This window comes from Prenolepis imparis, unplaced genomic scaffold, assembly GCF_030444845.1.
Source record: "Prenolepis imparis isolate NDT839.2.m4 unplaced genomic scaffold, iyPreImpa1.0 SCAF_7, whole genome shotgun sequence".
In the NCBI taxonomy this organism is placed as follows: domain Eukaryota; kingdom Metazoa; phylum Arthropoda; class Insecta; order Hymenoptera; family Formicidae; genus Prenolepis; species Prenolepis imparis.
In genome coordinates, this window is record NW_028141165.1 from 18,969,154 (window position 1) to 18,995,319 (window position 26,166).

At 38.7% G+C, this 26,166-nt stretch overlaps 1 pseudogene; it reads left to right on the top strand.

The window, feature by feature from the left end:
* The first annotated feature begins 7,116 nt into the window (after positions 1-7,116).
* LOC145938732 (uncharacterized) lies at positions 7,117-24,591 on the top strand (annotated as a pseudogene).
* The last annotated feature ends 1,575 nt before the right edge of the window (positions 24,592-26,166 follow it).

Consider the following 26,166-nt stretch of genomic DNA (forward strand, 5'->3'; position numbering starts at 1 on the left):
GGTACAGGGCGTGCAGGTTACCGAGGACGTAGACTCGGTCATGGTCTGCTGCACGTCCCTGGAACCGATTGTCTGCGAACAGGGGTGTACGCTCTACACCCGACCGATCGCGCGTTGCGCCAACATAAAGCTGACGCGCTACCTGGCGAAGAGGCCGCTATTCGTCGGGGCGCGCGGAGTGTACTCCGCAACGGCAGCGACGAAGGAAGGAGCGGGAAAAACGTGCGACCGCAACGCGCGAGAAAAGAAGCCCTGGTCCGAGTACCGTTTGGCGACGGTGGACGGTCGCTTGGTCCTCGTACTATTCCAGTACGACGACCAGTGCGAATTTTTACGGGACGTGCCGGTGCGAGCGACCGAGCGAGAGCCGAGCCGGCTGCAGGTATGCAGCGCCGCTTTTATGCGGAGAGTCGTGCTGCGCGCAGCTAAACTGTGCCACGACGATAGCGAGACCGCACACGGCAGCGTAAGTTTCGCGCGCTACGAGGTGGACCGCGATTATCACATCTTTTAGCGGGATTTCGCAAACTTTGCGCGCCACCTCACGTCGGTCATCGAGGCGACCGACTTGCGCGAGGCGTGCGGGATCGCCTATCTGCGCTTTTACGTGGCACAGCACGGCTTACGGCTCGATAAGGGTCACGCAAAGACCCTTCTCGCTCGGATCGCGCGAGTGGACCACGATCACGTCGACGTGATCCAGATTCATCGCGCCGACACGATGCGCTGTACCGCCGCACCAGCGCCAGGACCAGGAGCTTCGACGACGACAACGGCGGCAACGCGGGACTCGGACGACGACGCGTTGCTGATTAAACTATCGGGCCGCGTAGTCCGCGATCACAACTCGCTAGCCGGAATATATCGGGGCTGCATCCGGCTAGACGATAAGGTCGATCGCTATCGAGCGGGTTTTCTGGCCGATTACGGGTATTTTTGCCGACACGCCTCGGCGCCGGGCGCCCAACACCTTGTCACGTTCGCCCAGGCGTACAATTCGTCGGCAAAAATGGCCAGACCCGCCGATTCTGGCCAATTATCTGATAGCCGATGGCTACGCGGCCAATCGCGGCGATAAAAGGATGGAGGATGTGGTGGAGGCGACGCGTCAATACTCGCGCGACCTCGCCGCCTACTGCGCGACTTTCGTCTGCCACGGACACGCGCTGCGCGTTGAAGAGGTGGTCACGCTGGATCGCGCTCGAGTGATACCGCACCTCTGCGCCAACATCTCGAGCGCGATCGATATTCTCGGCATTTTTGCCGAAGGCGTGCCCACCATTACGACGCGCCAGCTCGTCGAACGACGCCTCATAACGCGCTTCGGCGCGTGGCGTCATTTCGACGAGACCGTGGGCGCCGATCTGAGGCTCGTTCGACGAAGCGTCAGGTCGACGTGCGGTGGCGATGCTGGCGAACGCGACCAGCGTGAGCCTTTCTGCCCGCCCGCGCATGCGTGGATTCCGCGCTACCTAGTAGCGCGCGCGGTGCGGGCAGAAATGCGCGTATTGTATTTCGCGCACGGCCGCCACTTACAACTACGGCCTGATGCGGACCATCTTCGCCAACGGCAGCGAGGCATCCTCCATCCGCGGCGGCATCGTACTATTACGCGGACACGACGAGATTGCAGAGGCAACAACACCGACCACGTTGGACGAGGCGATGGTGCCCGGATACACCTCTCGCGTTCAGAAAGACTTATTGGACGCGGTGACGCACATTGGCCACGTCCAACGTTGGATGGTGGGCCTCGGCGTACAATACGCCCGAGAACGCCGAGAGATATCTCGTCGTGTGCGCGGCCACGTGGGCCTATACGTACGGCTTCATATCCGCAAAGTACATGAAGGAACGCCCCATCGACTGGTGCGAGCTCGTCGAGTCGTTCGCCACCACGTTCGACAACGCGGCGGCGGCGAACGACGAGCCGTCTAGAAACGCACCGCCGTTCTCGATGGGACGTTTCCTATACATGTACAGTAGGCACACGTTGTACGATTGCCGCCACGTCGACATCGTCCGCGTAATGGCTGCGGACACTATCGCGCGCGCATTGTCGCTGGAGCCCGTCACGACCGTCGCCCGTGTCGCGCGCTCCAGCCTACGTCGGCCGTCGGTCGACGACAACGAGGACCTGTACCGCCGCTTCAATGGCGGTTAGACAGTCTTCAGCAACATTCCTGGGTCCTCGTTAAACACGACGACCGACGTCCGCCGACCGTTAAAAACGCGCGCGAGTTGATGCGGCAAGCGAGATTGGCTCGTAAAGCGACGGCGAAAAGGAAGGCGGGCAGAAAGGGCAGAGGAGGAGCTAAAGTGAGCAATAGGAGGAGGAGGAGGAGTAGTGTCTCCTCCTCGACGATTGTGGAGTGGTCGTCGCCGTCACCCTCGCCTTCGCCCTCGCCATCGCCCTCGCCCTCCCCGCCGCCACCGCCGCCCGAGTCGTCGCAGCTACCGTCGCCGTCGCCCTCGCCGCCGCAGCCGCAGCCATTACATACGTCTTCGTCGTCGTCGTCGTCGTCGTCGTCGTCGTCGCCGCCGCCGCCAATATCGTGGACGCCGCACGAGGAGTCGCTTGACGACGAGGACGAGGAGTGCGAGCGGAAGACGCCGCCTCGTCGCGTCAAACCGCCGCCGAAACGGGCGGAAGGAAAATTGAAAATAAAGAAGACGATCCGGTACGGCCTTCGGCACGACGAGGCCTTATTAAAGCACGCGCTACAGATTGCGAACGCGACAAATTTCAAAATGTGGAGCGCCTTCAAAAAGGCCAACCCGGACCTCTTCGGTCACTGTCGCGTCCGCGATATAATGGACCGACTAGCCCAGTCAGTGTTGCCAACTCAGTGCATTAGGCACTAAATCTGGTGTATTGAAATTTAATTTAGTGCTTAAAATTTTAGTTTTTGCGCTTAGTGCAAAATCTAGTGGATTCATGCGCATCATGCGTGAATCAGAAGGTACCCTAGTTGCATGCAACTGTAGTAATATTTTTAGAGAATTTGTCACTACCAACATAATTTTTAATGTTGGTTAAATTGAATAAGGGCCAATTTTACCAACGTTGATTAACTTCAATTTCCGATTAAACTATATATCTATCTCTTTTAAGAACATATCTGAAAAGAGACAAAGATATAGGTTAATCGGAGGTTGAAGTTAACCGACGTTGGTGAAACTGGCTCTAACCTAGCAACTGATTTGCACGAAAAATAGTCGGATACGAATTTTAATTGTTGATTTGATTGCATTAAATGCAAAAATTGCATTTTTATTAAAAAAAATTCAAGGTAAAAAATTTTATTAATGTCTAATTATATATATATATATATTAGTTTTATTAATGTCTATTTAATAACAGATTATGTCATAAATATGTTAATTATTATGCTCGAGGTTTTATTTATTAATTATTATTAATATTTTAACTCAACAACATCACAAATAATTAAATTTATTTCACAATTTATATATATATATATAATAAACAAAACTAGTGCTTTTCTGGTGTATTGAAAACAGCAATCTGGTGTATAACTGCTTTCAATTGTTGGCAACACTGAGCCCAGTTGGCCAGAGGTCTCGGGACCCAACAATTCAAGGCGCTCCACGGTGATCGCGAGATTGCCGCGCTTCGCAATCTGTTGCGCTAAGGCCGTAGCGGATCGTCTTCTTCTCTCTCTCTCTCTCTCTCTCTCTCGCACTCTCTCTCTTTTATCTCTCTGTTGTAAATAATTTGTATATATTTGTAAATAATTTGTAAATAATCTTTTCATGTAGTCTACGCGCTTCAGGCGACTTGTCCCAGAGCGCTAAAAATCTTATATCCCGCACATCGACACACATATCGATCGTCATTACGTCTATCGTGTTTATAAATTATACAGTTACACACATGATACTTGGAAGGCTCAACTTAGTACTGCAGAGATATGTCCAGACATGTATGTTATAATTATTTCATGTCCGATATCGAGGTGGTGGTACTAATAACGCGGACGATAGAGCATTTTTCCTTCTCGTTAGGGAGGTCGCCAACGAAACAATTTATTATATATCTAATACAGTTGGAAAATTGGAGAATAGTCTGTCTGCTGAAACTCTATGGGGGAATCATCCGATTGCGCGCACGGATATATATAAAAGAGTTTATGTTGTTGGTCTTGTTGGTGTGGTAGAGGTACTTGGTGCGGTTGGTTAGATATCGAAACTCTAGATTCTACTTTGCAAGCAAAGTCTTCTTCTTCTTCTTCTTATAAATTACTGGCAACAGGATGACAAAATGATCCATCCATCAAGCCATAAACTGGTAAAAAAATATATACATCCAATGGCGCAGCGTCCAAAATAAAAAGTCCTCACAAATAGCAGCTCCAAACAAGTAAAAGCCCCCAAATGATCAAATGATCAAAGTCCAAGTCCATCAGTCCATGACTTACAATCATAAAGGAGGCATTAACTCAAGGAATAGGATCAAAGGTTCACATCACAATCTTTAAGGAAAGAACAAATCAGATTAATAACTTTAGGTTTAGGATCTTTCAAAAGCAAAGAAATATCGTAAGGAGGAAAAAACTTAAGTCTTTTAAGGGAATTTATCAAGTAACATCTCTGCTGGGGAGAAAGCAGGACAAAACCAAAATAAATGATCCACAGATTGGGAAGGAAAACCACAATGACAAGCAGGACTAGAAACCAAATTGCACCTAAAAAGACTCATTCAAAGCATAGTGATCAACTCTGATTCTCGACAAGGAAGTAACAAAATTTCTTTTAAGATTAATTTTATGAAACCAAGTTTTAATGCCAAAAGAATTATGCAATTTAAAGTATTTCTTACCTTTGAAATTAGCCTGCGCGAGGAGAGCTCTCTGGGATCCACTAATGAACCTATGAAAGGCCAATTCATAAAAATCCGAATGTGGCAAATACTCAGGCACAAGTTTACCCCGAGAGGTCGCTCTATTAGCAAGAAAGTCAGCTGTTTCGTTACCCAAAATTCCCGAATGAGCGGGAAACTATAGTACAAATAAATCCCTTCATCTTAATATTATACAGAGTTTGAAGAATAGACAGAATTACAAAATTAGAAGATTTAAATCTATTAGGAGAAGAAACCGCTTCCACAACACTGCGAGAATCCGTAAATACAACTGAAATGTTAATAGATTTTTGTAAAATTAATTCAAGAACATATAAAATAGCAAAAGCCTCAGCTGTAAAAACAGACGAAAACGATAATCTATATAAAACTTGTAAATTAATAGAAGGAGAATATAAAGCAAACCCCACAAAATCAGAAGTACTTTTCTTAGAAGCATTCGTATAAAATATAGTTGAATTATTAATTAAATCTCTATATAAATCCATAAAAATAATTTGCGGAAATGAAGCACTCTTAATAGATTCCACAGCATTAGTTGAAGTAATTATTGTCGTAGGAGAGTTTATAATTGCCCAATAATTAGTACGAAAGAGAGGAAAAATATCAAACGACACAATTTTTGATTTATAACGAGAAATACTATCAAATGCCTTAAACAAAAGAAAATAAAAAGAAGGACAAACTTTACGAGAAGAGCGAGAAAAATGACGTAACAAAAATAACTTATCAATTTTTATGGATGGTCCTCCTGAGAAAACACCTTCAAAACATATTTAGAAGTCAAATAAAGCAACCTATGATACAGAGAACCCTCCCCCGATTCCGCCAGAATAACATTTGTAGGAGTAGTCCGACGCAAACCCAAGCACAGACGCAAAGACTGAAAAACAACCAATTCAAGCTTTCTAAAGATCGAACCATTATTAAATGGATAAATAAAACATCCATAATATATAGTTCCCCTAATCATAGCCTTATAAATCTGAAGCAAAGTACGAGGATCCGCACCCCACCAAGTACCCCTCAGGGCCCTCTAATAACATTATTGAGCTTCGTACACTTATCAAAGATATAATTAACATGCTCTTCACCGCGCAACTGAGAATCCAATATGATACCCAAAAATCTATGAGAATGAACTGATTACACAATTATTCAATTTAACAGAATAAGAAGTAGGAGAAATTCTTTTCCTAGAAAAAACCATAAATGCAGATTTAGTAATAGAAGTAGAAAGGCCTCTGGAATCCAAATAACTAATACACCGATTAGCTGATTTTTCCAAGGACTTTATCGCCTTATCCGAGGACTGAGAGCTGGAGAACAACACAATAGCATCAGCAAATTGAAGAATCTCACAATCAGGAAGAATGCAATCCTTCAACCCAGCTAAATAGACATTGAAAAGAAGCGGAACCAATATGGATCCCTGCGGGACTCCTTTATAGGTATGGCGTGCATCAATAATTCTACCATTAAATACTATTTGAAGTTTTCTAAAATGAACTATATTGTATATGAATTTACAAAGATGAGATGGAAGACCCAATATTTCTAGATCAGACAAAAGAATGTGGGGCAAAACATTATCGAATGCACTGGTTAAATCTAAAAACAAACAAGCAGTACAATGTCCCCTTACAAAATTGATATTAATCTGGGTAGTAAGAATGGCCAAATTATCAATGCACGACCTAAAATTACGAAATCCATATTGAGAATTAGGAAAAAATTTGTTGGACTCCAGCCACCAATTTAATCTCAAATACACAACCCTTTCAAGCAATTTAAGAACGGAAGAAGTGAGAGATATTGGCCTAAATTTACCAGAAGATGCTTTGGGTATCATATATACAATAGACTCATGCCACGCAAAAGGAAACTCTCCCCTAAAAAACAAACCATTCAGAATACTCAACAAAATAGATCTATATTTCAAAGGAAGCTTAAGAAGAATCAGATGATCAATCTGATCAGGCCCCGGGGACTTCCTAGGTTTAAGAATACTAAAAATCCTATCAAATTCCTCCATTGTAAAAAAAGAGTCAAACAAATCACAACGAACAACAAATGACGACATACAACAAACATCAAAAGGCCCAGGAGCAACATAAGGAGGACACAAAGCATCTATTTGATTAATTAAATTATCAGGAACAATAAAATTAGAGGCAATCGAGGAAGCAGATAAACGAAGACAACGATGTTTAAATCTCTTCACCATACTCCAAACTGAGATCATAGAAGTCCTAAAATTAAGTGACTCACAATAAGCTCTCCAAGATTCACGCTTAGCCTTTCTGAAGACTTTTTTAGCCATAGCCTCCCGCCTCTTATACTCAAGATAGTTAGGATAATTCATAAGTCCACGATAATTCTTAAGAGCACGCTTCCTAAGCTCCACCGCCTCAGAACACTCCCCATTCCACCAAGGTGAAGGAGGAGGGGCATGTCTAACCTTATTAACACGAAAATTTTTAGCCCTCTCGGAAGGGAGACCCGACCGAATGACCTCCCTCAAATGATCAAAAAAGATATTATATTTTGAAGTAAAGGTGATCTGTGGATCCCCAAGTCTATCCTCAAGCTCAGAAAAAGAAACATATAATGAACGCGTAAATTTCTTCCAATTCATTTTCTTATAATTACATTTATGTGAATAAAAACTTATAATATTGCAAGTGGAATTAATAGTAATGCAAATAGGTAAATGATCACTACCGAACGAATCCTCCAACAAATTCCAACAGCAAACCGGGTACAACGAAGCAGAAACAAAAGCAAGATCTATAACAGAATTTAACTTTAGGACGAGAAATAAACGTAGGTGAACCATCATTTAAAGGAATCATACAATTATGAAGCATAGCACGATGAAGAGAACTACCCGATGAATTAGTGACGGAAGACCCCCAACCCGGATGATGAGCATTAAAGTCCCCTAAAATCAATAAAGATGAATAATCTTTACAAGAATTCAAAAGCCCATCCCAACCATCGAAAGGAAAAATCCCCGGATGTCTGTAAACGGAAATTATAATCAAAGAACCCGTCGAAATAGGAATTTTGATTGCCAAAGACTCTAATTGATTTTCCAATGAAAAAATATTCTCAACCAAAGAAAAGGGAATATAATTTCTAATAGCTATCATCAAACCCCCCGATCTAGAAGAAGGTCCATCAACACGAACAATATTAAAATTCTTAAGATTAATGGTATGCCTATCATCCAACCATGTCTCACAAAAAGCCAAAATATCATAATCACCAAACAAGTCACCAATCGAGTCCCTCTTATTTAAAAATGAATGGCAATTCCATTGTAAAATCCTCAACTGTCCAATAGTCCTGTCCTGATTCAAAATTAGGGTAAAGAAGAAGGCAAGGCCGACACAGCCAAACCATTATTCACATCCGCAGCCATAGCAACCGAGGATCCATCAACAGAAATATTCATCTTCTGCAAAATATTAGAAATTTGCAAAGTAAGTGAGTTATAATGAAATAAAATTTTCTTCAAAATATCACCATTATCAGTATCAACTGAATTAGAATTAATATCAGAATTAACAATAGATCCGCTTAATATCTTAGTAATATTATTTTTACTCTTCTGGATATTTAAACCCTTACACTGTTCATTACAATAAGACAAACTATCTTTATCTAAATTATCATTATTAATATTAAAAGACTCTTCTGAGGAAAAAGAAACACTAGACGGAGCTCTATTTTTACTATTTTTCTTTCTCCAAGCCTTAACTCTCGGTATCCAAACCCCCCCCCCCCGACAAAGCCGAAGACGACGAGAACGAAGAAGAAGGAATATACAATGCCTGTGCCGACGAAGGCGGAGAGGACATACTAGCAGCTACTCCCGCATAAGAAGCACCACGAAAATCACCCAAACGCTTCCCATCCAAATGGGAACCATTAATAAGGAGAAACTCCTCCAAGGAATTAGAGGGCACCTCAGACCGAGAAAAACCCTTCACAATATCCCTCGCATCCGATAATGTAATATTCCTATATGCTGATATCATACGAATTTCCCTCTGCAGACTTAATTCCGGACACTCACGATAATTCGCCGGATGGCTTCCCTTACAATTTACACACAAAGGTTCCCTGCGAGGACAAACAGTCCCCTCCTCATGTCTCTCATCACCACACAACACACAACGAGATTTCCCCTTACACGTCGCACTCACATGTCCAAATCTAAAACAAGAATAACATTGAGATACTCTAGAAACATATGGATAGATCGGATAAGAAACGTGAAAAAGTGTTATGTATTTAGGAAGACGCTGACCTTCAAAAGTTATTGCCATTGTCAACGTAGGACTAAGTTCAGCTTTCTTGCCAACGTCAATATTAGACTTATCATTATTATTCTTATCACTATTAACATCTTTACTTACAAGTGAATTTCTTCTAAAAAATCTCTTAACAGCTACTATTTTAAAAGGACTTTCTGAGCCCTGTATAACATCCTCCTCTGTCAAATCAAAAGGAATGTCCCTTATAATACCCTTACGAGAGATATAAAAAAGAGGAATAAAGGTAACAAGATCTTTATCCTTTAAACACTGATTTTCAATTAACTTATTAGCCGCCTCCCTATCCTTCAAAAAAACAGCAACCTTCGAAAATCCAATTCTTTTAACCTCCAAAATACTCTCTTTCATAATATTAAAGATCACTTTTCCTACAAAAATTGGATGCAAAAGAGATCTAGGATTAGAAATCCTTTGAATGTGAACACTAAATGGTCCCTGATTATTGATCGAATATCGACCCAAATAGCACCGTACGTCTTATGGACGTCCGTTTTACGTCCATTTTACCACCATACGTCCATGGACATAATAAGGTCGTCCAAAGTACATCCATACAAGGATATATATTGGCTATATAAACGGCCGTCCAATAGATATCCAATGGACGTCCATTTGAGATTCCTTTTATATAATTGTTAAGAGTATATACTGTACATCAGTGGACGTCTTTACATGGACTTATTTTGGACTTATCCTTATTCCATTTTTTTGTCATCAAAAAGAGTTTTGTAAGGCATATAGCGTTATTTTTCCGTCACGTAAGCTATAGCCTTATTTTTCCGTCATCATATGTTTATAAGATTTTATAATCATGCATAGCAATCTTTTTTTATGGCGCCATACATGCGTGATACCACACGCTTGGGCCATGGTATCACGCATGTATCACGCGATAAAGAAAAGACTGCTATACACAAGTCTTGCGCGGATTGGTCGAGCGCGATCACGTGACCAGATTTGGCGGGCTCGTGCAGCGATAAGCAGCGCACGACCGGCACACAAACCAGCCTTACTCGTGTAACTCGTGTACCGGCGACTCTCCTGGAAAGTCTCACGACACACGTGTTATTAAATCAGCCCATTTCTGGGCTACTCATCAGTGGTCTCAACTACACACGGAACGGAGAATTAACAATGTAAGTATATATATAGTTTTATATGTATTTATAGTATATAATTTTAGCCGATTGTTTTCATAACCTAAGAAGTTAGTATTTCATTTATATGATGATACATTTTTTTATCAGGCGAGAATAGAATATAGTATAAAGCATCATATTTATTTATATTTACTTATGGCAATTATAATTTCTTTTAAAAATAAAATGTATCAATATTTGTTATGGAAATGTGGTTCTACTTCGATATTGAGAATCTGCTCGAAATATAATGTTCATAAAAGATATATACATTTTACTACATCTTTAAAATTAATTTATATTTTTAGATGATATTTTTAATAAAATAAACTAACTTTTTAATGAACTAACAATATCCCATACATAATACATATTTCAGATTTTTACATATTGTATGTACTATGTTAATCATGAGTGCTTTCCAGCAACGACATAGTACGACACAGAGTATCATTCTATCTTTGTCGTTCACTGGTATTGAAAGAAAATAGAATGATACTGTGTCGCATTGTGTCATTGCTGGAAAGCACCCCATGTATTTGACTTAGCGCATTGACTCCAAAATATAAAATATGCTTAATAAACTCATTCTTATTTTATATTTTCTTTAGAATAAATGCTTTTAAATCCTATAAATTAAAACATTTTTTATTTTATATAGCTCTGGAAGACTCATTGCTTTGGAAAACCCATTGGTGAAGGTTACGCAACACCACACTGATACAGTAGTTATTCTACTTCAAGATTGCGTTGCCTTTAGGAAACTCTTGGAAAATAAGTGAGTATGCCTAAAATTGCAACCAAATATTATAGGCGAGCAAAAGCTAGTACAGATTCTACGATAAATTCAGTTGAATCTGATCAAGCTTTTGCTCAATATTTAAATAATAATGATTTGATAAATAATGATATGAATATTAATGAACAATTAAATTGCATTGATTTGCATAATAATTTTGATAATATTGAATTTGATAATAATATATTAGAAAGTTTAAAGAGTTCAGATAGTGATACATCCAATATGATTTTATTAAAGATTTTAATGAAAGCACCTTGAATAATGAATTATTTAATGAATCAATTAATAATTATCATGAAAATTCCAATAATACAGCCAATAAATGTTCTCTACGATCACAACTTGCTACTTGGGCTTTGAAAAATAAAATTACTCATGTTGCACTTAACGAATTATTAGCTATAATATTTTAAAATCAAAACATGATGAATTACCTTCGGATGCTCGCGTATTAATGAAAACTCCTAGAAAAACTACATTGAAAATTGTTGAACCAGGACATTATCATTTTGGTTTAAATAATTGTATTCAAAAACTATGTTCATTTATATCTTTAAATAATTTGCAACAAATAGAAGTTTACATAAATATTGATGGTTTACCACTTTTTAAAAGTTCGAATCAATAGTTATGGCCGATATTATGTAGTTTAATCGAAAATCGTAATAAAGTAGGTATTGTAGGTATATATCACGGGGAAAGAAAGCCGGACGATGCGAATGAATTTTTAAAAGATTTTATCGCCGAAGTTATCGATTTATCATCGCACGGTATTATAATAGATAAAGAGAACGAAAAATTTAATTATTCTTTTAAAATTAAAGGATTTATTTGCGATACACCTGCTAAGGCGTTTATTAAATTTACGAAAGGTCATACCGGTTGTTCGAGAACGCGCGTCGTGAAGATAGGAAGCGCTGGATAGATAAGTCACCGTTTTTTGTATATAAAGACTTTTAATTAATTGACATACACTAATTAACAAAACTGAACACGCACAATATTAATACAAAACTTGAATACTTTTCAGAGCGATAAATCAAAGAGAAAACGTAATAATGGTAAGCGGAGGTCGTCAACGAATTTGCGGTTTTAACAATAAGCGGAGATGCGATATGCGGTTTGACTGCGATATACTGAGATAAGACCCTTAGAATTTTATCGGCGCTCCCTTTATTGTCTCGGTGCAGGAGCCCGTCACGTCACCACGCGCCAATCAATTTTCAACAAATTTAAAGTTGTTGAGGTGACGCAAGGGCGTCTGGCGCCATTGGCTGCCTCGCGATCCGCGCTGAGTAGGCACGGGCCTGACACGCGCGAGGCAATCGATTGTTCCATCGATTGGCCCTCGGAAATCACGTAATCGTTTTGCGCATGTGTTTCGCGACGTTGGTAGTTGTAACTTAGTGCGGTAACCGTTGCGTATTTGTTATTTGTTGTTGACATTTTAATTGCCTCAATAATTTATTACCTACGTATTCCTAGCTAGGTGAACTTTTTTCTTCTATTTATTTGACCGCGAAATATTATAACAGTTATAAAGTTAAATATAATAACGAAATATTATAACAGATATAAAATTAAAGCGAATAGATTATTGCAATCTTGAACACCGGTTATTATTCATGTACAAAATGTGTTATAGAAGGGGATTATATTAACAATAGAGTTTGTTTTTCGAATTTAAATAAATTCCGTGATAGAAAATTTCGATTTTAGATCAAAATTTCAAGAAGAACATCACATAAATTCCAAAACTTCTGATCTTGAATTAATCGAACATTTAGATATGATTAGTGATTTTCCTGTCGAGCCGATGCACTTAATTGATCTAGGCGTTACAAAAACTTTAGTGAGTATGTGGTGTTTTGGTAAACCACCAATAAAATTATCTCATGCACAAATTACACAAATTTCTGATTTATTAATAAATCAAATTAAAAATATTCCGTTAGAATTTAATCGTAAACCGAAATCATTAGAAGAAAGTAGAAGGTGGAAGGCTACAGAATTTAGACAATTTTTATTGTACACAGGTCCTGTTGTATTAAAATCTGTACTTAATCGTGATAATTATCTCAATTTTATGTCTTTAAATGTAGCTATCACTATTTTATCATCTCATCCTCGTCATGTTAGATATTTAGATTACGCTAATTCTCTTTTTAATTATTTTATAAAAACTTATATAATTTTGTATGGCAAAGATAATTGTTCAATTAATATTCATAATTTATTACATTTATGCAATGATGTAAAAAAATTCGGAATTTTACAAAAATATGGTGCCTATCCCTTTGAAAATTATATGCAAAAGATAAAAGGATACATTAGTAAAAAAGATAAAGTATTACAACAAATAGTAAATCGTATATATGAAGAAAATCTTGCGGAATTAGATGAAGAAAATAAATTAACTTCGAAACCCAAATTATTAAATAAGCATAATAACGGACCTTTAGATCAATTTTTATATACTAGTCAATGGGAAAAAATAGTGTTTCCTAATTTTACTTTAAAAATAAAAGAACCTGATAATTGTTGTAGTTTAAATAATGGTGATATTATTTTAGTTAAAAATATTGCTAGTAATAATGAAAACACGGTAATAATTGGAAATAAATATAAATTAACAAAAGATTTTTATAATGAGCCATGCAAGTCTTCTGATTTAGGTATATATTTAGTAGAAAATGTTGTTAACGATCTTCAAAGTTGGAACATAAATAAAATATCGCATAAATGTATAAGATTACATTTTAAATATAAATTTGTTGTTTTTCCCTTGCTTCATTCGCTCTAATTAAATTTTATAGATTTAATAATTTTATTTTTATATATTAAAAATTTTTAATTTAGAATTTTTTAAATAATGTTGATTATATTTTGCAATTAAAATTAATAAAAATATAGATTAATCATTCTTTTTTTAAATCTTAAATTTATTGACTTGTTAGTATTTAAGAAAATTATGAATAATGTTTCAAAGAATATTATTATAATATAAAAGTATTCTGAGAATATATCTAAAAATTAAATATAAATTCTATATATATATCTTAAAAGTAAATAAATTAAATAAATTTTATAAGACAAAAAATCGAGTTTCCTTATGTTCGTTAGCGGTTTGATTCCGAATACTAATAATATTTAAAATTATTTTTTTGAAGTTGCATACACAAATGGTTAATAATTTGTAGGAATGGCGAAGACATGGACAATCGTAATCTTCATAGAAGAAGATACTGTGGAGGTAGTACCATCTAATTGGATATTAGATAACAAATGTTACTGGCCGTCACTTATTACATCTGAGAAGTTGACGACCGCAATAAAAAATCATAATTCACCAGACGTTTCATTGCCCTTATATCCCATCAGGATCGTACGAAATGGAACTTTCGGTAAATATACTACTTATATAATATACTACTTTACGTTTTGATGTATCCAATTGACGAAAAATCTATTTATTGCATTGTCGTAATGTTATACTTATTTTGTTCTAGCCAATTATTCCGTAGCACAAGATAAATGCCGCAAGGCGGAATATTCCTCAGACATAAACTCTGACAGGTCACTTAGAAGTAAAAGAAAAGTGACGAAAAAAAATTTCGGTTCTTCATTTGAGGAGAACAATTCGTCATCAGACGATAATAACAATTTGCCGACTAAATTGCCAACTCCTCCACGTTTAACGAATGGTTCGTATGCATTTATTTATTTGTGTGTGCTACATTATAAAAATTTTGTACCATCTTATAAATCAAAGACAGTAGTATCTGGCGCTATGCATTTTTACTTTTTAAAATCTTTTTATATTAAACTAACTAATTTTTTAAAATTAAGTCTATTTTTTAAAGTGTTTTTTAAAATTAGGTAATTATTTAATATTTTTATTAAATTTTTAAAAAAGCAAGTTATAGATAAATGCTTGTATTATCATATTATATATGCGAATTATCTTGCATATGTATCAATTATTTGAGAGCATGTACTAATACAGATAGGGTTCATTATTATTAATCTAATTTAATAAATTATTACTATTATATAAAATAACTCGTATAATACAATAACACATTCATTTATCTATAACTTAGTTTGTTGGACAATTGTTTTGAAAAAATATGAAATTACCTGAGAAATAAAAGCGAGCTATATTATTTATTTAAAGTTTAAATAATAATATACTATGAAAAAGAATGTTATATATAATCCCCCTAAAAATTTATCTTTAAAAAAAATTAAGTTTTTAGGAATAAAATAGAATAGAGTAGCGAACAATTTATAAATTCAAAAAAACACATTCAATCGTTTAGTCCTTAATCGTCTTTTCTTCCAGACACTAATACTTTTATAAAAACAAAGTTAAAAAAAAGAGTGATGAAGCTACTAATGACTTTGATATATTACAAAATGAGAAATTTCGAAGGAACTTATCACCTTCTAAGGGTAAATTGTTTTTCGTAATATAGAATTATTAATCACAACTTTTTACAAAATATAAAAGCTTATAACGTATTTTTCTGTAGATTTTGTAGATAATAACGAATCATTGAATGGCAGCGATCCATTCATGACAGAATGTAAATGTTGCCCAGTACATTTGAAACACAATTGTGGTATGTATATGTTACTGGCAATCGTCGAATTTGTCCATTGTCCAAATGTTTTAACCAACACGATGTGAGTAAGCTTAAATGTCCACAACGGATTCTGAATATTTATTTCAGCCACTGGGCGTTAAAAAACACTCACAACGCATCGTGACCGAAATAAATACCCAGAACGCGTTGTGGACATTTAAACTTACATCGCGTCGTGGTTAAAAAATTCAGGCAATGGGCAAATTCGGCGATTGCGAGTAACATATTTAAAGTACAGTTCTTTTCGATAAACTTATTATCAATCTTATTATATAAAATTATGAATTTATTATCGTAATTACATGTTCGATAATTGATTAGATATATAGGTATATATACTCTTTTTTCAGAAAATTATTTTAAAGAAATCATTCGACAACAAAATATGCTGAAAGCAAGTATGTGGTAGTATAATGATACTTTGCACGAATTAACCACATCTATAAATCGTCTGCTTACAAATGATAAGGTGACTCAGCAAGGAGTGCAAGAAGCAACTTTATTCTTTACCATTTTTAACTTTCCATTACAAAACGAAGAAGATCTAATATGTGTCGAAGAACATTTGAATGATGAGAAAAATTTTAATACTGCGGTAATTTTTTAATTTTTAAAATGTCTGTTATTCTCGAATATATTACATTTTTACATTGCAGTGTTATAATATGTACTTTATTAATTAATGAAATTTTAGTCAATATATTATTTTTGTTTTGAATTTTACAGATAGATGAACTTTCAAAATTGGTGGAAGTTCTGTATATAATTTTACACAACGAACTTTGCAAATGTTAATTACAAATGACCTTGCAGCAACCTACAGTTGGTTGGGAAGGCGGTCCAAGAAAACATTTAACAAATTAAAATTGGCGCATTTAATAATTGGTAAATAATTTTTTAGATTATCTTTTGCTTAACGCGCTTTTATTAAAATCATTCTCTCTTCGTAGATTATCAAATCACTTGTAATTGACTTCTTTTAATCGGTCTTTGGTTTTTAATATAATAAATGGTCCCTCTTAGAGAGTTAATATTATAAATATATATATATATTAAATGAATTATGGGAAGGAGGAGAGCGGAGGGGGAAGGAGGAGAGCGGAGGAAGAGAGAAGAAAGTAAGCGCGGGCAGGAAGAAGAGAGAAGGGAAGAGAGACGAGGTCATGGAGGTCGAGGAGGAAGGAGGAGAGAGAACATCGGACGAGGGTGAGAGGGAGGTGGTGAGAGGGAGGAAGGTGAAAGGGGAAGGGAAATTGAGGAAAGGGAGTGAAGGGGGGAATGAGAGGAGTAAAACAGAAAGGGATAGTAGGGAGAAGGAAAGAGGCGGGAGGGAGAAAAGGAGAGAAGTAAGCGTAGAGAGAGGGACGGGGGGTAATACGGAGGGAAATAGGAGGGACTGGTGGTGGAAGTTGATGGAGGAGGATGAAGTTAGGGGAAAGGATAAGGGGGGGAAAGAGTTAAGGAGGGAGAGAAAAAGGAAGGGGTAGGGGGGAGGGAAGAGGGTGGAAAGGAGGATAGGATAGGGAGGAAGTGGGAAGGGATAGCGTTAGAAAGAAGGAAGAGATTAGAGGGAGGGGAAAGGGAAAGAGAGGAGAGGGAGAGGAAGGAGGAAATAGAGAGGAGAAGAAGTAGGGAAAAGAATATAATTTGGAGAGGGATAGAGGGGGAAGATGAGGAAGAAAGAAGAATGATGATGGAATGGTTGATGGCATGGGCAGTAGGAAAGGAGGTGAAGGTGAGGGAAGTTAGAGAGAGAACGGGGGAAAGGGGGAAGAAAGTGCTGATAGTGGAATTAGAAGAAGAGAAGGATAGGGAAAAGTTGTTAAAGAGAAGGTGGGATTTTAGGAGAAGGTGGGGAGTCGGCATAGAAGAGGATTTGACGATGGAGGAGAGGAGAGTAAGGTGGAAATTGTTAGAATGGGCGAAAGAGGAAGAAAGGAAAGGGAAGGCGGTAAGGGTATGGAATAGGAAGATAGAAATAGACGGGGAGGAATGGGGGTGGGATAGCGAGGGAGGAGAGTGGATCAAAAGATAAAGGTAGGGAGGTGATAAGGTGAGAGGTGGGGGAGGTAGGAGGGTTAGAATAGGGCAGGAGGGGGGAGGAGGATAAAGAGGAAGGGGAGAGGAGGAAGAGGGGAGAGGGAAAAGGGTGTGGGAGGTCAGGTTAGATTATTGTGAGGTCTCCAATTGGCCAGGTTAGGGGACGGAAAAATTGTGTAAAAGGGTGAGGGAGAGAGGAGCGGAGGGAGGATAAAGAGGAAGTGGAGTAGAGGAAGAGGGGAAAAGGGTGTGGGAGGTCAGGTTAGATTATTGTGAGGTCTCTAAGTGGCCAGGTTAGGGGATTGAGAAAATTGTGTAAAAAGGGTGAGGGAGAGAGGAAAGGAGGAGAGGAGAAGGAGGAGGAAACAGAGGCCCGGGAGACAGGAAGGAAGGAAGGAAGGATGACAGGAGAGGAGAAGGGAGAAGAAGAGGAGTGTGGATGTATGATGTATATTGAGGAAAGAGAATTGTATAAAGAAAGGGAGAAGATAGATGGGTGGATGTAAGGGGTTTGGCGATCCCCTGAAAACGCCCCGCAATCCTTGAGGGGCAGCGGAATAAATATTCATTCATTCATTCATTCATTCATTATTAAATGAATTATACTTTGTATATATATATTTTTAATTATATTTTTAAAAATGTGCATTTTTTCAATCTTTATAGATAGATATAATTTTATTGTCCCCCTTAGGGTTTCAATTTACATACATTGTATACAATCTCCTTCAGCTCCATTACACAGAATAATAAAAAAAATAACATGAAAATAAAAAACAAGAGTATAAAATCATAAGAATCGGCAAACAATTGCCGATACAATAAATACAAAAAATAATACAAAAGAAAATTCCCTCCTCTCGCCGCTAACCTACCTCTCCACACACACACACACACACACACACGCCTATCCCCCTTCCTACCTCTCTTCTTAACCTAACAACTTAACCTTGCAACCGCAGGTACGAGTGGTGAGGATGGCCACAGCTACGACCAGCAAGGAGCCAGCCAAACAACCGCCAAGCCCGTCTACAGAGGAGAAGACGGCCGAAGGGGTCCCGACAGACCAGATCCGGGACCAGGGAAAGAGGTCAGCCGCTGCAGACTTCTTTTGAGGACGCGCAGGCGCAAGGAGCTCTCGACGACGCAGAGTGGGGGCTCACGGCTATATAGGGAGAGCCGAGAGAGGATTCGAGGCTCTTGCTCTCGCGACCACCGACGCGGAAAGACGCATGAGTCAAGTCGTGCAATTCAACAAAGAATATTTTATTTTATTTGTGCGTGTAATTTTATTTTGTTTTGGATGTGAAGGGAGAGTATTATTTTATGTTAATTTTAAATAAATATTTTATATAATTATAATATAAAATCGAGTGCTCGTTCATTTATCCATAAACGAAATCCTGTGCGTGGTGACGTCTTCGGTGAATCCTGGACAGGTCCTGACGTATAGACTGGAAGCTGCCACATCCTGGTGGATCCTGAAACAATAATTAATACAATTAATTATTAACAAAGTGTGTGACGCGAGTGTTGCGTCATTGCATATAACGAACAAAGGTGACAGTTGGATGACGTCATCTTGTGCCTTTGTCTCTGACAAAGGAAGCTACGCAGTAGCCGCGAGCAGTGAAGCAGTAAGGGTGCTCATCTGTGGAAGGGGTTTTCATCCTGGGGATCCAAAGATCTTGTCTGTAGACAAGGTAAACTAAGTAGCAGTGGTGATCATCTGGAGAAGGGGTTCTCATCCTGGGGATCCAGATCGGAATTCACCTTTCTCTCTAGATTCCTCCACCTCTTTCAAGTTCTTTCCCCTATCGTTGAAAAAGTCTCTTCTCTCCTCTTCCCATTCCGATAATCCGCTACCTTTTTTCGCTCTGGTCTTTATTTCCTCCCAACATTTCCTCGCCAACAACCCTCCCCTTCATCCTTCCAACCTTCCCTCATATCCCCATGCCCTTCTACCCATCCTTGCCCTCATCTTTTCCCTTTGCAGCTCTTCCCTTATCATATACCCCGGAGTCCCCCATTCCACTCCCATTACCCATCTTAGATATCTCTCCTGAATCCTTTCTATTCCTTCTCTCTCTCCCCATCCCCACACCTCCACCCCATATCCCATCACCGCCCATACTAACGCATCAAATAACCATACTCTTTTCCCCCAATCCGCTCCAAATCGTCTCTTCCCTATTCCCCATACTTGCCCCAGTATAGCTGCCCCTTTCGCTACTCTTTCCCTTACCTGCTTATCCTGCCTTCCATTTCTCTGTACTATATATCCCAGATATTTATATTCCTTGACTTCTTCTATTTCCATCCCCTTCCATCTCCAACTGACCTTCTTGAACCTCCCTCCCCCCTTCCTACACCTCATTATCTTCGATTTCTTCGTGTTTAATTCCAATCCCTTTCCCTCTAAATATCTTCCCAACCTCTCCAGCATGCACCTCATCCCTCCCTCCTCCTCTGCCATTACCACAACATCGTCTGCATACGCCAATGTGTAGACTTTGTCCCCTCCTAACTTCACCCATCCCCATAACCCCCTCCTCATCTCATCCTCCAAGTCCGCCATCAATAAAAAAGAGTAACGGACTCAAGGGACATCCCTGTCTCACTCCTCTTCCTGTCCAAAACCTCTCCCCTGTTTCCTCCCCTATTTTTACTCTGAAGCTTACCTCTCCCAACACATCCTCGCTCCTTTTTACCAAGCCCTCTCTCTCCCCTCTCTCCCTCATTGCCGCTAATAATACTGACCTATCCACCGAATCGAACGCGGCCTTCAGGTCCACGAAGAATAATACCAACATCCCCCCTTTCTACTAATTCGCTTATTTATCAGGTAATTTAACACATATACATTATCCATCGTTCCCATTCCCCTCCTAAAGCCCGCCTGATTCGGCGGAATCAGCCCCTTCCCTTCTATGTCTATCCTTAACCTCTCTGCTAACACCGCCGTATATACCTTGTACAACGACGGTGTCAGCGTAACTCCTCTAAAGTCCGAAACTTCTTTTCCTTCTCCCTTCTTCAAAATCGGCACCACCAATCCCTCACACCATTCCCCTATCCATCCCTCCCCCTTCCAAATCCTACTACAAATCTCCCATACCCACTCCTCCCATACTCATTTTCTCCCCTCCGTACTTCCATACCTCCCCCGGTATCCCATCAATACCCACTGCCTTTTTCTCCTTTATTTTATTTATCGCCTTTCTTACTTCCTCCCTACTTAGTGCGACCTCCTCATCCCCCCTTTGTCCCCCATGCATCCCCCTCATCACCCTTGTGTCTACTGCTCCTAGTAAATCCCTAAAATAATTATCCCACATACTCCTCTTTATTCCTTCTCCCGTCTCCTTTCTCCCTCCCTTCCTTTCCCTTCTCACTATCTCCCACACCTGACCCTCCGTTTTCGCCTCCTTGGCCTTTTTTATCCACTCCTCGTTCTCTTCCTCTTTTTTCCTCCTGCACAGTTTCCCATACCCTCTTTTCATCTCTTTATAATCCATCCCCTCTCCTCCTTCCCTTCTCCATTTTCTCAACTCCTTTCTGACCTTTCTTTTCTCCTCTCTACACTCCCCGTCAAACCACCCTCTCCCTTTCCCTTTGTTCCCCCCTCCGACCTTGTTACCCTCCTTCATTATCGTTACCAGTTTTTCCTTCATCCTCATCCAATCCTCCTCTAATCCGCTCTTCTCTCTTTGCACCTCCCCCAATTCTTCCCTGAATTCCTTTCTCCCCTCCTCAGACCAGTTCCACCTTTTCATACCCTTTTCTCTCTTTTTGCTTCTATTAACTCCTTCCCCTCTGATACCTATTGTCACCGGCATATGATCCGAGTCCACTCTTACCCCCACCCTCAGATACCCAACCCTTTCTCTTACTTCCTTGTTTCCTATTATATAATCAATCACTGAATTCCCATTTGGCCCCATATACGTCCAATCACCCTCTTCATCTCCTTCCATCCCTCCGTTGAAAATTTCCCATCCCATCTCCTCTAGTTTACTCATCACCATCCTTCCATCCGCATTTACTTTCTTATCCTTTGACTTCCTCCCTTCCTCTACCCAACTTATCTCCTCCTCCCAAATCCGACCCCCCAAACTCCCTGTCCTCGCGTTGAAGTCTCCACCAATTATTGTCCTTGTATTTCCTCCTTCCTCCTCCATCCATTCTTCCATCCCCTTCAATTTTTCCACTATATCCCCATTTATATAAACTCCCACCATCCTCCATCTCTCCTTCCCCAATAAGATCGTCTTTTCCATCCTACCCTCCCTTTCTTCTCCCGATTTATTTTCTACAGTTATCCCCTTCTTAACTCCCACCACAATTCCTCCCATAACCCTCCCCTTCTTATTTCTTCTCTTAGCAAATTGAACTTCCCAAATAAATCCCTTCGGTAACCTCCCTTTTATCTTCTCCCACCCCTTTATATCCACCCAAGTTTCTATTAAAAAGACGATATCCTTTTCCCCTATCATTTCCCAAAACTCCGTGTCCTTATTATTTAATCCCGCCACGTTCCAGAACATCACCCTCCACCCTTCTTCCTTTTTTCTACTATTTCTATTTAACCCTGTATCCCTCTTACTCCCTCCCCCTTTATCTTCTTCATCCCTTTCTCTCCCCTCTCTTCCTCCTACATCCCTTCCCCCTGTAACCGCTTTCCCTTTTTTTCCTCGCTCCCTATCTCCTCCTCCATCCTCTCACCCTTCTCTCCGCCTCTACCTGCCCTCCCCAAATCTTTCACCGTTCCCCCCTCCGACACAAGAACTTCTCTCCCTTCGTCCCACCTCCACCATTTTCCCCCTATCCAAACTTTCCCATATTTCACCCATGTCCTCCTCCCTTCTTTTTCCTCCCTTCTCGCTATCTCTCTTAGTCTCCACATCATTTTCCTCTCCCTCCATGTGAGATCGTCCTCTGTTCTTTCCTCCCTCCCTTTTAACCTCCTTTTCTTCTCCATTATCTCTCTCTTCATGTCTATACTCTCCAACCTCACCATCGCTACACTATATCCATCCTTATTTTTACCTCCTACCCTCCTCACATTCTCTATTCTCTCTTCCACTCCCAATTCTCTGAATAACTTTTTCACCTCCTCCTGTAACTCCCCCTGCCCTTCCTTGATCCCCTTTATTACTATATTCCTTCTCCTCTCCTCCCTCTCCTTCCTCTCCAGATTCCATTCCAATGCGCTCAGTTTCCCCATTAACTCCCCTATTCCCTCCCTCCTTCCCTCTCCGTTTTCCGCCCCCGCGCTCTCTCCCTCCCCCTTACTTAAAATCCTCTCTGATTCCGACCTTTCCATTCTTTTCTCCATCTCTTTCAGCCTCTTTTCCAATTCTATCCTTTCACTCTCCCATCTTCTCTCCTTCTCGCTTAGTTCCTCCTTTAGCTCCTTTAGTTCCCTCCTTATCTCCACTTGTCCTCTACTGCTTTCTTTAATCTCCTCTTTAATTTCATCCTTCATTCCCCTCATCCCCTCTAATAATTCATTTAATATTTCGTTTTTTAATTCCCTATTCATCTCCCTAATATAATCTGTCCACCCTTCCGGTCCCTCCCTCTTTTCCTCTTCCGGTCCCTCCCTCTTTTTCTCTTCCGGTGATCTTACTATTCTTCTACTTCTCCCGAATAACCTTTTCCTTACCCCTTCCCTTTCTACCACTTTTCCTATTTCTTCCTCATCCCTTTCATCCCTTTTTCTTTTTAACATCTCTTCATTGCATCCTACACTCCCCTTTCTATCAATCGTCGAACTTTCCTTAATTCCTGTTTTCTCGTCCATATTCCCTTCTTCGTGCTCTATACTCTATGCTTATCTGTTCCTTATGCTGCCTATCACAATTTCCCTGCTCTCGTTCCGTACGCTAGCTCCCTCTCTTTATCCCCACGGTATTCACTTCCCTAGCCCCCCTTCCACTCCCTCCGTCACCCTCTTCTACCTACCAATCTGCTGACTCACCCAGCTGTCACTTTTCCCTGCTCTCTCTCACTCTCTTACTGCATTCTTACACTCTCTCTCCTTGCACTCGTTCCATACCTATCCTCCTTGCATCTCTCTCACCCTTATTCCACACTTATTCCACTCTTAACACTCTTTTTCTTTTCTAATTTACCTCTCTCACTTTTACCTCAACTGTCACCGTTAACACCGGAAACGGAAGTCCTTTCCATCTTTATATTTAACTTAAAAATATCAGGCATTTTATTGTTATGTAACTTGTTTAATAATTTTTATTTAATTTATTTAATAATTAAATTTAAATTAATTATAATTAATTATAAAAAAATTATGTTGAGGGATGAAAATGTTGGTATAATTATATATAACATAAAGAATCGCGAGGAATATATGTAAAATATAAAATAAAATATAGAATAAAATATAAAATATAATATAAAATAAAAAATATAACAAAAAGTATAAAATAATAAATAAATAATAAATAAATATATAAATAATATAATAAATAAATATAATAAAATTAATGTCTTTAACAATGTGTATTTTATTTAAATGAATATACAATCTATTTACAATTTCTAAATATTTTTATCTTGTTTTTTTGTTATAGATTCTGTCAAAAAAAGCATTCCGAATTTAACTAATAAAGAATGCGAAGAAGCAATCCAAAAATGGCTAAGAAGAGCTAAAGAACGTAGCAATAACAAAAAACATACAGAGAATAACATTATTGATAATGAGTAATATAATAATCCTTTAATTGTACTGTTACTGTGGGAGAAATGGAGCGTGAGATGGAAACTAATCAGAATTCGCTAACGGAATTTATATGAACAAAAAACGTAGAACGATAAATAATAATTTAATTTTTTTTAAATTTTAGTTTATATTTTTAAAATTTTAGTTTTTATTTCTATAGTTTATACAGATGAGTTTATATGGATTATTAGAATATAGATTATAGATTTAGATGGTTATATAGATTTAGATAGTTTATATAGATTTACATAGATTTACATAGATATTATATAATTATATAGATTATAATATAGTTTAGTTTATATATTATTACGTTTATGTATACATATTAATTATATAGAGAGAGATTATAAATGTATATATAGTTATGAATATTATATAATTTAGTTTACATATCGATTTATCGTAGTAATAAAATAAGTATTGCAGTATTATAATAAAAGTGCAGTATAATAATACTGCAGTGATAATGAGTATGTACTGTGATAATGAGTATGTACTGTGATAATGAGTATGTATATACTGTGATAATGAGTATGTACTGTGATAATATATATAGAGCGTTATATATGTACTTTTCATAAATATAAGTACTTTTTATAAATAAAAAATAAAAATATTTTAATTTTCCACAAAATTATTATTAATTATTATTATCTGATAAATTATGAATAATTATATATGTATAATAAGGAGCCAAAATATGTCCAATGAAGGTTTGAATTTTGTCCATAAAAGGTCCAAAATTCGTCCATAAAAGGTCCAAAACTCGTCTATTAAATTCCATAATTTATCCATTTAAGATCCATAATTCGCCCATAAATGTCCAATAATGGACGTCTTATGGATGTCCACTTCAGTTGCAAACGGACGTACAATGGATGTCCCTTGTACGTCCGCTGCACCAAATATGGACGTCCGATGAATGTACACAATGTCCAGCATGGACGTCCGTTGTACGTACATAGGACGTACTTGTGTTTATTGGGGATTAGATAAAATCTCATTTGATGAAAGATACTACGGAGCCAGTAACATGACTAATAGATGAAGATTGCAATAAATCTAGCTTACCAACATCATTCGTAGCCGCTCTTTTAACAGATGTAGAAGAAAGTTCAGAAGATTCTCCCGCTATGAAATTTCTTTTTAAGCCCCTCGACTTATTAAACCGAGATGATGTGGCCCCCAGAGATATGCTCTCCTTACCGGCCTCATTCAAAGGTGCCACAGAGATTGGTCCTCCAGCTTCTTGAGAAAGTGAATTTAATGCATCTAAAACCTCTTGAGGTTCAGAGTCAATGTCCATGCATTCATTACGCATCTGAAAATTATCAGAATTAGTCATGTAACTATTACTAACACAAGTCCTATTCATCATTAAAAAGAAAATAATAACCCACACAGAGCTACATATCTAATCGATATCTATTGGATATCTACATATCCATATAATGTCCATATCTACTATGGATAATCAATAGATATCTATTAGATATCAAAAATATCTATATCTCCCGTATAACCTGCTGGGATATCTAGTGGATATCCACATATTAT